General features: G+C 36.6%; 2 long non-coding RNA genes across 2 annotated transcripts; one reads left to right on the top strand and one right to left on the bottom strand.

The window, feature by feature from the left end:
- Positions 1-20: 20 nt before the first annotated feature.
- Positions 21-9,439, top strand: LOC144961045 (uncharacterized). The gene is made up of 3 exons (XR_013643039.1): positions 21-5,604; positions 6,132-6,208; positions 7,546-9,439. It is a non-coding gene; the product is annotated as an uncharacterized LOC144961045 (long non-coding RNA).
- Positions 9,440-10,917: 1,478 nt separating this feature from the next.
- LOC144961044 (uncharacterized) lies at positions 10,918-14,191 on the bottom strand. The gene is made up of 3 exons (XR_013643038.1): positions 14,054-14,191; positions 12,944-13,123; positions 10,918-12,616 (listed from the first exon to the last, which is right to left on the bottom strand). It is a non-coding gene; the product is annotated as an uncharacterized LOC144961044 (long non-coding RNA).
- Between the last annotated feature and the right edge of the window lie 228 nt (positions 14,192-14,419).

Below are 14,419 nucleotides of genomic sequence, written 5' to 3'. Positions count from 1 at the left end.
CTGACTTGATATCACACGATTTTCTCGATCAGATTATAAACGTTAAAGTTTTCTCATTGTTTTCTGTGTTGGTTCAACTGATCGAGCGGTAGAACAGTGGGTAGTTTACTTATACCATCGATACTAAAACCTGTGTAGTTTGCTATGTTTACCAATCACTCCATAGACTACATTATGACAACTGTCCGAGGGTCATGGTTATCTAGGTGTCTATTACAGACGGATCAGGCACTCCACACACTCATGAACACACACACACACACACACACACACACACACACACACAGACACCATATGAGCAAATGTGAATCAACAAAATCAATAAAATCAGATTACTGTAGGTAAAAAAGTAAAATATAGTATTACTTATCACTGTGGGTCATGGTGGTGATGATGATGATAATGATGATGATAATGATGATTATGATGATGACGATGTTGATGGTGATGATGACTATGTTGATGGTGATGATGACCATGATGATGGTGATGATGACGATGATGACCATGATGATGTTGATGATGGTGATGATGATGATGATGATGATGATGATGACGATGATGATGATGATGATGATAATGATAATGATAATGATGACCATGATGATGATGATGATGACCATGACCATGATGATGATGATGGTAACGATTACGATGATGCTGATGCCTATTCCTTGTGTCAATTATGTACTTGGTACATCATTTTATAGCAAAACAAAAAAATTGAGCTTTTTATACAGGGCAATATCCACTAAACGTGCTCAAAGCGCTTTACATGGTATCCGTGTCCAACAGCAACAATTATTATGTGACAAGACTCCTTTCAGGCGATATTACATTTTTTTTTTTCGAAAGATTCAACGCTGTAAACGGCCAGGTACTCATTTTACACATGATTGCGTTGAGAGAATGTGAGTAAAGAGTCTTTTCCAAGGACTCAACTATGCGCCGAGCGCGGCTCGAACTCAGGACCTTCCGATCCAATAGCTATGTCTCACCACAAGACCACATAGAGGCGCAAGTAATGAAAAGTGTATTTCCATTCAAACGCTCTATCTTATGCAACATAGTTTTTTTTTTGGTCATTCTCTTCCTCTCTCTCTCTCTCTCTCTTTCTCTCCCACCTTCCCTCTCTCTACTTCCCTCCCCCCCCCTCTCTCTCTCCTTCTCTATCTCTCTCTCTCCCACCTTCCCTCTCCCCCCCTCTCTCTCTCCTTCTCACCCTCTCTCCCTCCCCTCTCACTCTTTCTTTTTTCTCTGTCTCCCCATCTCTCTCTCTCTCTTTTCTCTCTGTTTCTCCCTCTCTCTCTCTCTCCCTCATTATCTCTCTCTCCCTTTCCCTCCTTCTCTATCTCCTTCTCTCTCTCTCACTCTCTCCCTCTCTCCTTGTTACCATAAAACAAACCCTTCTAAAAACAAATACACAAACTTGAAAAGACACAGCTGTCGAAAGCAACTAAATTAATTACACTGCAGTCCCTTTAAAACTACGTTAAAATAAACTCTCGCTTAAAATAAACACTGAGGCTATTCCCGATTTTTCTGCTCCATATCATTGGTAATTCAAAACGGTTAAGATGAACTCCGTCCCTGAGCTTGTCCAGATAAGATAAACTAATCAATATGGATGTGTACGACAAAGGCTAAGATAGACAGGGAGTCTCTCAACCCCCTCCACCCCCCTCCTCCTCAATCTCCATCATTTAGTGTCCTCAATCACGAAAAACACCGGCTGTCATATTAGTCGAGTGTGTAGTGGGTGAAAGATTCATTGAACCTTACGAGTATGTCACCATAATATGACGCAAACACTCACATGCGCACGTGAGCACGTTAGTTTTTACTTTTGTTATAGCACTAGCACACTAGAGAAATTGGGTATTGAGGCCATAGCTAAACAATCATAGTAGAGTCTAGGCCAAAGTCTTTGTCCATTATCCCTGCCACTTCCTCCCCATGGTCTCATCCACGAAGTCGGTAAGTGTAGGTCATGTGTATCTAAACTAAAACCTATATAATTTGATTATGAACAGTTTGAGAAAGTGGCAAAGAAATGCCCGGGGTTTTATCAAATACATCACGTTGATCCATGGAAAACTCTTAACTAACACTTTCTCACCATACACGAGTTTCATATTAGTAACACCGTTGTCGTCGAATAAATTCAATAGCATGACACCAAGCAGAAGTTATAATTTGCTCTATACGCCAAGTGTCGTTGAAGCTACGGCTTGTTCTCCCCCTTGTAATGCGATTTATGCACAGTATGTAAATACGAAGTGGTTATTTGTACTACCACTACAAATAGCGAAAACTACCGCTTTTCACTATTTGTACTCCCAGAACTCTTATGTGTTTAAAGTTGCAAACCACCGCTCCTTTACCTATTTGTAGCTACCTACTCCCAGCACTCTTATGCGTTTAAAGTTGCATTTGTGAGCTTTCAAGGACCAGCCGACCAGCCTCCACTTTTCGCGGTCTTTCTTTGAGAAGTGTGAAGCAAAAAAAAATGGCCCTCTCGGTAAATGAGACATTCTCATCTTTCTCTCAATTTGAAAACATTCGAAAATGAGAATAATGTACTTTTTATTAAAAAGTCAACAAAGAAGGTAAGTAAACTAGATACGACCATTTTTTTCCTTAATTAAGTGGCAACTCATTTCTCGTCATTCTCACTCTAACTCTATCACTCTAACTCTATCAACTAAGACTAAGAGTAAGAAGAGTACACCACCTCAAACATTTGTCAGTTCATATCTTTGCTTTTATGAGGTCTATTTTCATTTTGAAAAGTTCAAAGTGAACAACTAAATGACGCCGATTCAGTGGTGTATTTGGTCTATCTTCATGTGAATAAATATTTTATTATTGACTTTTCCAAAATTCCAATAGGTCATTCATTTGTATGTCGTGATCTATTTTTCCTTGATTTCAGCTGTCTCAGCTCTAAACTAGACGTCTATACTTTTCTTTCTCAATAAATAATTCATTTTCTGTTTGCAATGTATTACAGAGATGTTGATTTACCACATGTAAAAATTTCAAAGTTGTATCTGAAGCTGTTTCTGAATTATAGTGATTATCCATTGGGATGCTGTGCTTTGGTCACATTTTTTCCTATTAAGCTAGACCTCTATATAGAGATTTTCCACCACATAAACGGTCATAACTTTTTAACCAGTTGAGACAGAGCGATAATTTTTCACTCTAGTTAATGTTTCACTCCCCTTTATTTTTCTACGCTAAATTAATACCCATAGCCACTATTTTGAAAAATTCTTGCAAGTGCCTACTAAGAGGGTTGAACTTGAACCTGAACATGCTCCTTCTTCTTCTTCTTCTTCTTCTTCTTCTTCTTCTTCTTCTTCTACTAATAACTACAACTAGATAGGTACTACTCCTCTCCTGAATGATCGGAACCGTTTAAGAACTAAATTACGGGTTCCACCGGCGCAGCTCTCTAGACTTCCAGTCCCACAGTGCCCAGTATGGGCGGGAGACCTTACCCCCGATGTTCCTCGAGCCTCGAGGTAGTTTCACTTTATAATTGTTTTAGCTTTTGAACTGTGGATCTTTTGTCAAACGTTTTATTTTAATTTTTCAAATTTAGTAGCACTTTAAAGGCCTGCGTTAGGTATCGCTCTGCTGTACTGTAACTGTAAGAGCGTAAGAATAACATGGTAAAAGTACTGTAAAAGTATGCTGATGAAAATGATATTGACAATGAAATTAAAATAAGAAGAACAATAGAACTTATAAACAAATCAATAAAGAAGCTTTAAAAAAAATGAAATTTAAAAGAAGTAAGAAAAAACTGCCTCAAGAAGTGAAAAAAATTGTCCCTGTTGTTGAGATGTGAAGTGGACATAATCGTGTCTGTTAAGAATTAGAAGAAATGAAAGATGCTACTTTTTATTTTAAATGTAGATTGCACATTAGCAGAACACTAAAAAAAAAAGTAAAGAAAGAAAATCCAATGTGGCAACTTGGTTGCTAGTGAAAAAAGTAAAATTACTCCGCTCAGCATTGCTGCTGGTGTGATGTCTAGTGTTAGTTAGGTGTCACTATATTAGAGTGATATCTTGTTACTTCATATTTTCATTTTAAAACCTGTAGAACAACTTGATTGATTTGTAAATTTCCTTATATGACCATTGTTTTAGTTTTCCGCAGCCATTATAATTCAATTTGAAATATTGAAAGGTACTGGAGAGGACTCTTAGCGGGTTTTTTTTTTTGTCTCTTAGTTTTAGTTATAGGTCGTAGTGCAGGTCCAAGTGTTGGAAATGTACAAGGTTTTATTTTTTATTTTAAGGTTAGTTGAAGGAATACTTTCCTTAGCTCAAGGAACGTGCAGAAGACCTCCCCTATTTACTACTTACTACTACTACCCAAGTACTAGTGCTAGACTACTTCTTCCGCCACCTCACTCCTAAACGGACTGACACCACAGGCAACTGATATTATTCTCTCTCTCTCTCTCTCTCTCTCTCTCTCTCTCTCTCTCTCTCTCTCTCTCTCTCTGAGTGTGTATCTGTCTGTCTATTTCTGCCCATCTCCCCTCTTTTTACTAATTAGATTGTAGGTGTTTGGCAAATTCTCAAGAACAGCCAAGATATATGCGGCTGTGTGGCACTCACTTCCGGATTGGAAGGTCCTGGGGTCGAGCCTCGTCAAGGACTCACATTCTCTCACTGTACTCATGTGTATGATTTCCTATCCGCTAAGAGCGTTGTCTGTCAGAAGAAAAACATCGCCTAACGTTCTACTTGTTACGTGTTGCTGCTAGTCATGGATCCTTTGTAAAGTGCTTTGAGCATGTTTGGTGGATATTGCGGCTTATGAAAGCTCAATTCTTTTTTTAATATTTATAATATATATAAAAAAGATGCAGGATGACGACGGGCATGCGCTACTTTATGATGTAGTATAAACCATTCCTAATATATGATTTTGCTAAATAGGCCTACACTCAAATTTTACGAGTGTATCTGGTGGCAAATATTAGACACTCGTTGCCACTGTGATTTTGATGAAACTTGGCTTATACACAGATACATGAATTTTCCTAATACGGCTTCAAACATGCGATCTGAACTTCAATTTATAATGAAGTAATTTTTCTCAAATGACAGCTTGATTGAATGTGACAAGATCCTTTTACTTAATACAATTCAGTTTAGTGTGGTCTGTAGTTGTTTGCCTAATATTAGAATGCACAGAATTTGAATTTCTATTGACTTTAAATATTGAAAACAACATGCCTTTGGCTTTCCATTTGTGCCATTCCATTCAGCTTTTGACCTAGTCCCTGATTTGAGTACCACGTCACAAATTTAAGTTCTTCGAGAAAACTCTCGACTTACTTTCTTATTCTTCTAACGTACTGAACTGTAACACCTTTGTCTCAGTTGGAGAAAATATTGCAATTTTTAAACTTAATATTTATGTATTTATGTTATGATCTTTTATATTATTCCGTGTTTTTCAGCTTCCATCATATCACCCTGAGGAAAGTTGGCTAATTTATGACTTTTGTGTCTATGAATGCAAGCAGGTCAAATAGCAATTGACTTCAAGCAAAGGAGTTCACCCTAACCAGAGGTAGGAGGTTGTTTTTGGACGGGGGCAGGAGGTGTTTTTTTTACTTTTACATATTTAAAAAAAATGAAAATATTATATGCACAAGGTTATAATATTTCAGAATAACTCGGAAGTAAATTATCACCATCAGCTTTTCTATCTTGATTGCCAAGACAATTTTAATAAAGCAATCAAACTGATTCTGAATTTTAAAACATCCAGAGGAAGAGGCAATGTGTGCCTATCTGCAGCTCATTTACAGTCTTCAGTGGGTGGGCTGCACGATGTAATGCAGCAAGACAATAGTTCAACTATTACCAGAACAGTTTTAAAAAGTGAAAGACTTGATTTGTTCAAAAAATCTGGTTGCGCTGGATTAGTATTATTATTGAATGTCTTATTAAGATTTATTTTCAATTGCTCTATAATCTGCATGTTGAAATCCTTCACAATTGAGTTATGCAAGTAACAACGCTATTAATATTTTATCATACTATGTTGTGGATAATTTTATTATTTTGTAATAAAAAGTTTTTCTTACCATGCAGGACTCTGAAATTAATACTGGTTTCTGAGGGTTACAGGGGCTAATCACCACCATGAAAATCACCCATGTGATAAATTGGTAAGACTCATTCATTTTATACTAATTTTACATTGACATTTTGTCCCTGCCGTTTTTCGCTGCCGAAAATTTTACACTTGACAGCAATTAATCGCAAATTCTATTTTAGTCGTAATTAGACTCAATTTTTTTTATAAATATGTATTATTTTTTCTTTTCTTGTTACTTTATATTGTTACTTAATTGTCCCTCCCCCCTCCCACTATTGAGTGTAATATATAGTAATAGATTAGTTAGGTAAATGCACTATTGACACCAGGACCAAATGGTTAAAGGACAACAGCCATTCCAACTCATATTTTATTACGATACATTCAAGGTGGCGCACTGAGATGGAGAGATGATGACCAGCTTGTGACAAAATTGACTGTTCCAGAATTTGTATTTTTTTAAAATTAAAAATAAAAATTTCTTGGAAGGGTTCTGGGCAGAGAGTTCACATTTTTCTATCCCTTATATTTGTTTTCCCTTTCCATGTTGCTCCCTGTCTTTGTTATGGATTAAGATTGCTCATTTTTTTCCTGGTCCTTGCGGGGGTCTTTAGTTGGGAGGCAGACAGTCAAATACAGTACCTTTCTTCTTGAGATGATTTTTTATACTGTAAATCATCTCTCTGTTATGTAGGTACTGTTATAGTTATAGGTTTTGAATATTATTGCATTATGTAAATGTTTTAGCAGGATCCTTTGCTTGTGTCTCGGTGAGACTTTAAGGTAATGTCAAAATTGGTACATCTTTGAGGTGCTCGTGAAATCTACTGTTCCCTATTTATTGAATCAGTCACCATATCATCATCCTTTTTATAGTGTTGTAAGCGCTATTAAGTCCTGTAAGACAATATAAGCAGATCTAGGTGGTGGCATTTTTTTTGGGTCTTTTTTTTTTTTTGTCTTTGTTTTTTATTTTGTTCCAGATAAGGAATTTTAAGATTTGATGGTTGTCCATAGACTTTTCAAAATAAAAATTTGACTTTGACTATGAGTACGATGCAGTTATAAGTGCTTGATTTATGAGGACTAATTATAAATGGTGACCACTCTATTGCGTTTTTGTATGCCATGAAAATGTTTCAAAGACAATGAAGCGACGTTTTTTGGGAATTCTGCAGTCATTCATTTAACCCTTGAATTTGATGAGCGCCTGTTGCATTTTAGTTCATTCAAGTATTTTAGAGTGACAAACACAACTCGTGCATTATGGGTTTATATGCAGATTTTTGTCTTTAAATTGTCAATAAAAAATAAAATGCTTTTTTTTTGTTTTGTTAGCTGGCAGGTCTGAATTGAATGCTATTGCATACAATTTTGTACTTTTAATCTTTTTCTTTTTACATTTAGCCATCCTCACTTTATCCGGAGAATCGCCTGCCCCTCGTGAATGAGACAGTGAAGGCTATGGCTAAAACAAAGGTGTCCACAACCCAACTTAGGCAATACATTCAATCAAGCCAAGGATAAAATGTGTTGCCTAAAGATGTCGAAGATTTGCAGCGGAGATTGTTCAAGACTGACATTGACAGGACGAATGGTGAGACGGAACAGGAATTACTGAGAGAGATAGAGGAGGAAGGCGGTGTAACAAAGTTCAGTGTGAATGAGGATGGTGGTTTTGAGTATTTGTTTTAAGTAACGGGAAGAATGAGGCGTGATTTGAGTGTTTTTTGTGATGTGTTTGTTATGGATGCAACATACAAAGTAAATCGATATTTGTATCCATTTGTGAATATTATGTGCATAGATGATGAGGGTCATGGCGGGCGAAAGACTGGAAATCCATGACCAACCTGAAACTGACATTGTACCAGTATGACGTGTGACAAATACACAGGAAGGACTGTATCGAATTGTATCTTCAGTGACAAACAGGATCAATAGCTTGTTTCAAGTTATGGTAGAACATCAGTTTCTGCAAAGAATCTCCCAGTTGGAACAGTTTTTGACTCTTGTCTCTGAAGATAAAGACTTTGACATTGTTGACATGACTGACTTAATACAGACAAATCCCCATTCTAACCCTCTTTCTGACTTTTCAGAGACACCAGACATTGTAAATGCACGTACTGACCAGAGACCACAGACATTATAAATACACACTCTGCCCAGACAGAGACCACAGAAGTTATGGACACACAGACTGACCAGACAGAGACCACAGACGTTATGGACACACAAACTGACCAGACAGAGAGACCACAGACGTTATGGACACACAGACTGACCAGACAGGGACTCCAGATAACAGAGACATGCGACCATAAAGATGCCCTTGACATGACAGAGACAGTTAGACTGCGAAATTTTTAAAATGTGACTCTGCACAGGAAATTTCATACAGAATTCCCTTAATACCTTTACTCATTGTCCATTTGTAAAATTTATTTTCATGTAATAAACCATCAAAAAAGTAAATTTTTAACGTGGGTGGGGGCTGTCACGTTACTGTAGAACGAGCTTAAGTCTCAATGGGATATTAGCTTTAGGCAACCACGAGTTGGTATTTTTCAAACCTGTTGCTATGCTATCTTGTGATGACAACGTCTCTCAGTCGCCAAACGTCACTAGCTATCCTTCACATAATGCAGGGTTGATTGTGTGAAGTACGTTTGGGGCCGGAAGATAGCAAGGCATAGTGCAGGCTACTGTACTGTGTCAGTCCGTGAACGGGTGACCAATTCATAGTACAGAGAAGGCAAATCTGTTACTATATGTCCCAATAAAAATATAACACAGAGAAGGCCGAAACTGTGTTATACAGGTCGGTACAGAATAAAACAAATATAACACAGGAGACCAAACACTGTGTTGTAGAATATCAAAATTTCAAGGGTGGTCGGTCAGTGACGAAATAAAAAGGGACATTATAAGTCGTAATATCACATCTCAATAAAAGAGTGTGATAGTAAAAAGGTGCCTGTTAACAATTGAGTGGGTCAAGTCTCTATCCAGATTCAAAAGTATAGTGCAAAGTCCTGTATGTAAAACAAATTTGAGAAGCATGGTTGTTCTGAATGCTTGTTGGGTCGTGATCGGTATAGAGTGAAGTAGTGTTCATGCTACACATCTTCACGAAAAATCAGAGCAATGCTGTGTCAAGATTACAGAGGAGCAAGAAGACAAGATTTGTTTGTGTGTCTTTATATGTTACGGAATAGGTACATTTTGGTTATCAAAACTTTCATTTTTATTTTGACATTTTCTTGATCTTTTAAAATAAAATTATAATTTAATTTAATCAACAGACTTGTTTAATAATTTAAAGATATACTTTTGTGGGGACCTTTTGTAAAATCATTAGTCCGATTGTAGTTGTAAATTTCTTTATATTCTAATGTCATAAAATCAGTGACACCACTGAATTCCTACCAGCGCTTTTACTCACTGAGTCCCTACCACCAGCGCTTTTACCGAGTCCCTACCACCAGCGCTATTACTCACTGAGTCCCTACCACCAGCGCTTTTACTCACTGAGTCATAGAGCTTTTACTCACCGAGTCCCTACCACCAGCGCTATAACTCACCGAGTCCCTTCTCAGCGCTTTTACTCTTCGAGTCCCTACCACCAGCGCTTTTACTCTTCGAGTCCCTACCACCAGCGCTTTTACTCACTGAGTCATAGAGCTTTTACTCACTGAGTCCCTACCACCAGTGCTATAACTCACCGAGTCCCTACCACCAGCCCTTTTACTCACCGAGTCCCTACCACCAGCGCTTTTACTGGAGTCATAGAGCTTTTACTCACCGAGTCCCTACCACCAGCGCTATAACTCACAGAGTCCCTTCCCAGCGCTTTTACTCTTCGAGTCCCTACCACCAGCGCTATAACTCACAGAGTCCCTTCCCAGCGCTTTTACTCTTCGAGTCCCTACCACCAACGCTATAACTCACAGAGTCCCTTCCCAGCGCTTTTACTCACCGAGTCCCTACCACCAGCGCTTTTACTCACTGAGTCATAGAGCTTTTACTCACTGAGTCCCTACCACCAGTGCTATAACTCACCGAGTCCCTACCACCAGCGCTTTTACTCACTGACACTGTCCCTACCACCAGTGCTATTACTATTACTGAGTTATAGAGCTTTTACTCACTGAGTCCCTACCACCAGTGCTTTTACTCACTGAGTCATAGAGCTTTTATTCACTGAGTCCCTACGACCAGCGCTATTACTCACTGAGCCCCTACCACCAGCGCTTTTACTCACCGAGTCCCTACCACCAGCGCTATAAGTTATAGTATAACCGAGTTATAGAGCTTTTACTCACTGAGCACCTACGACCAGCGTTATTACTCACTGAGTCCCTAACACCAGCGCTAATACTATTAGCCACCAAATCCCTACCACCAGGGGGGACAATATAAGCTCAAATTAGACCCCAAAAATTCTTACAGTGATGCAGAAAAAAACAACGAACAGATCTCTTTCAAATTTACACAAAATGTTTCTTACAACAAGATGGATAGGTTTAGCAATAGTCTTGAAAATAAATTTTTCAGAATTTTTTTTCGATTTCTTAGTGAAAATTTGGTGTGACATGACAGGAAAAAAAATTGATTTAAAAATTCATAAAACTGCTAAATTTTTGTTTAGCCCAAAACCCAACCATCATGATGCAAAACACTCATAAGAAAAATTCTGACCAAATTTGAAGACAATCTGATGGGAAACAATCCAGATGTGGATGTTAGAAAATCAGAGAATGACGCACAATGAAATTTTGAGAAAATGAAAAATTTGTCTTTAATTTGATAATAAAGCTAATTATGCAGACAAAGGCCAACATTCATCAAGTATAACCAATATGGAACAAGAAAACAGCAATATTTTATAAATTGATCAAATTCTGAAAAAAATTATAAACGATTCGCTAACCCATACCTCTAAGAAAAAAAATTGCGAAATAATTTAATATCTGCTGTTATTCACCAAAAAATTACTTTAGTGGTCAAATATGCTTTATAGTTCTAAAATTCTTTAATTATATCTCATGAACTAATAATGTAATGTATAATTTGATGCTAAACACCAAAAATAACTGAATTAAAAAAAAAAACTTTTTTAAGGGGCAACATAAGCTAAAATTAGACGTAAAACCCTGAAATTTCTAACATAGATGCACCCAAAACTAGCATATAAATTTTTTTCAAATTTAAACACAATGTTTCTTTCATAAATAGCTATATCATGAAAACTCTTGGAATAATTTTTTTAGAATTTTTATTTGATTTCAACTGAAAATTTAGCGCGGATCAACAGGAACAAATGAATTTTAAAATTTATAAAATTGCTAAATTTTAATTTACCCCCAAACACTTACATCATGATGTTTTTTTTCGTTTGTTTGTTGCTTTAGGTCTCTTCCAACACAATTGAGGTTATATGAGAGACCGCTGAAACAAAAAAACAAGCAATCTAACAAAAATAGTACAAATGTCAATCAAAATCATAACCTAAAGATATCATAAGCTAAATTATAAATAACCAAGAACAAACAGGCAGAGGATTTACAGGAAAAAAAAAATCCCCTGTCAAAAATACAATCACAAACCAAAGAAGCAGGATAGGCTAGTAAAGAGAAGAAGAAACGACATCACTATCGGATCGTACACCCATGCGAACATCATAGGTATATGATTCAAGGGTGATGCTCCCATCCAACCACCCGCACATCATGATGTAAAACACATCATAGAAAAGATTCTGAATAAATTTGAAGATAATTTAAAGGAAAATGATTGAGGTAGGATTGCTAGAAAATCAGACAAATGACATAAAACAGACATTTGAGAAAGCGCAAGCTTTTCTATAATTTGACATAAAGTTAAAAGGCTGATTTTGCAGACAACTAAAAGAAATGATCCATCAAACTTTCAAAATATGACCGTAAATAGAACAAGAAAACGAAAATTTTGTAGATTGATCTAAGTCTAAAAAAAATTATAATCGGTTCACTAACCCATACCCCTTAGATAAAAAAAAATGCTGTAAAATTGATTTTTTTACGCCCAGAGATAAAATAATTTTGTGGTCAAATATGATGTCATACCTTATGAATTCATCATTATAATCACAAAACCTAATTATTTACTGTATACAATAGGTTATACAGATGATTTCTAGATATATTAAATGATTTTTCAAAATATGATATGGCACGCTATCCTCATTTTTCATTTTTTTATTCTACTTGAGAGACAAGTCATATAAAATTAGATATCAAGTCAAGTTGAACTGCAAAATCAATTCTATTTTAGACAATAAAACAGTTAAATAGTGCACTAGCTCTGAATAAAAAGCAATTTGCTTTCCCAAACCCTTGGAATAAAAATCTCTTTCGCCTCAATACAGAAAAAGTCAACACTACTTGTTTGCCACCACTTTTTTTGTAGTTCCACAAAGAGGGTTGATCCTGCTCTGGATGGAAAAATTGAAATAAAAAAGAGACCCATTTCATTAGCAATTTTTGGAAATGGCATTGTCATAAAATGCATTTGTCAAAGACATAGCAATTTTTAAAAAATGATCATTATTCACACCAACACACTTGAAATTTCATTGGTTTTACATCCATAGAACAAAACTCTTGGCAACAAACTATAGTCTGTCGTTAAGTTAATACATTCAGTAGTAATTCAATTCAAATGATGCTTTGCCATTTTCATTTAGAAAAATGAGCATTTATTTTATTGATCACCAATAAAAAATGTAAAGGCGCAATGGAGATTTGAAAACATTACTAACCATTGTCAAAAAGTGCATGCAGACACTCTGGTCTGCTGGCCCAGATGATGGTTTGCTGATTGATGAGTTTTGCCACAGGCAAAGGTTTGCCTCAACACACCTTGCCAGAATAGCCCTTGAGCCAGCATCTTTATGGATTGTCAGGACACCAGTAACGTCAACAGTGTTCTTTCATGTTAGCTGTCGATGAAAACAAAAAATTAAATTAAATTCACTACAGCAAAATAGGCACATGCCAATGCTAACGTTTATAACAGCAACACTTCGCATGTTGAACGGGACATAACGTCTGTTAGGCGATATTACAATTTCTTCGGACAGAGACAACGCAGTTAACGGCCAAGTACACATTTTACAACTGAGTCCGGTGAGAGAAAGTGAGCAAAGTGCCTTTTCCAAGGGCTCAACTATGTGCCGAGCGAGGCTCGAGCCCAGGACCTTCCGGTCCAAAAGCGAGTGTCATACCACTACGACATAGCCGTACGTAATTTTTAAAAATATAATAAAAATAATCACACTAATATAATTATCTCACGTTGTCATCATCATAGGCATTTCAAAACTACTAATAATACTACCACTACAGATATCTTATCATTATAAAATATTACTCTCTCTCTCTCTCTCCATGAACATAACATACAAAACCCAATTTTCCGATATAAAAAAAACAGCCCCCCCCCAAAAAAAAAAAAAGTTTTGAAAAAGTATGGACGATGCATGCTGTGTCGGCCATAATAAAGATAATAAATAACAATAACTGAATGAAAAGTATTTTTTTACAGGACCCTGAGCCTGGAATGTCGTGAGTACTCGAAACCTCTTGATCTTGATAAAATTAGAAACCTTTTGACTGGGGATCGAACATTGAAACACCTGGTTTTAATCGCCTGACATGGAAGGCTGATTTAAATTATTTGGGGGGGGGGGGGGGGGGGGGGGGGGGGGGGGATTAGTATTTTAATTTGTTGTAAGCCCTGTTACTGTTATTGTCAATTGTTATTAGCGACAAATGTGTCAGCTGATGCACAATCAACAAACACACAACCCCAAAGCATGTTTAGTTATAAAAATAAGAAATGAATTAAAATGTGCATTTCGTATGCTTACCTTGTAAACTGAGTATTCTGTGACTTGAAAAGAGTGAAGAATTACCAAAGTCCGTCAAAATCAACTTGTAATAATAGTAATAATGTGATTGTGATGAGATGAAGTGGTCACTTTTTGACAGATAATTCATTGTATATTGCAGTTCTATCCGTATAAAATGTTATATTTTTAGTAATTACGCAAATTCTATTTTTAGTAAGAGTACAAATAAGCTCTGGCGTTATTTGCAGTGGTAGTACAAATAAGCGTAGCCATGTAAATATTGCGCTGTGTGAAAAATTACGTTTAAAATTATTTACTGGAGTTGGAGTTGAATAGAGTTATGTCTTACTTAAGGACACAAAGAAGAGAGCCCAATTAAAAATA

This window comes from Berghia stephanieae, unplaced genomic scaffold (assembly GCF_034508935.2).
Source record: "Berghia stephanieae isolate SIO BIC M18660-M18661 unplaced genomic scaffold, UCSD_Bste_1.3 scaffold130, whole genome shotgun sequence".
NCBI lineage: Eukaryota > Metazoa > Mollusca > Gastropoda > Nudibranchia > Aeolidiidae > Berghia > Berghia stephanieae.
The sequence above is the reverse complement of the archived record's forward strand: the minus strand, read 5'-3'. Positions and strand labels throughout refer to the sequence as shown.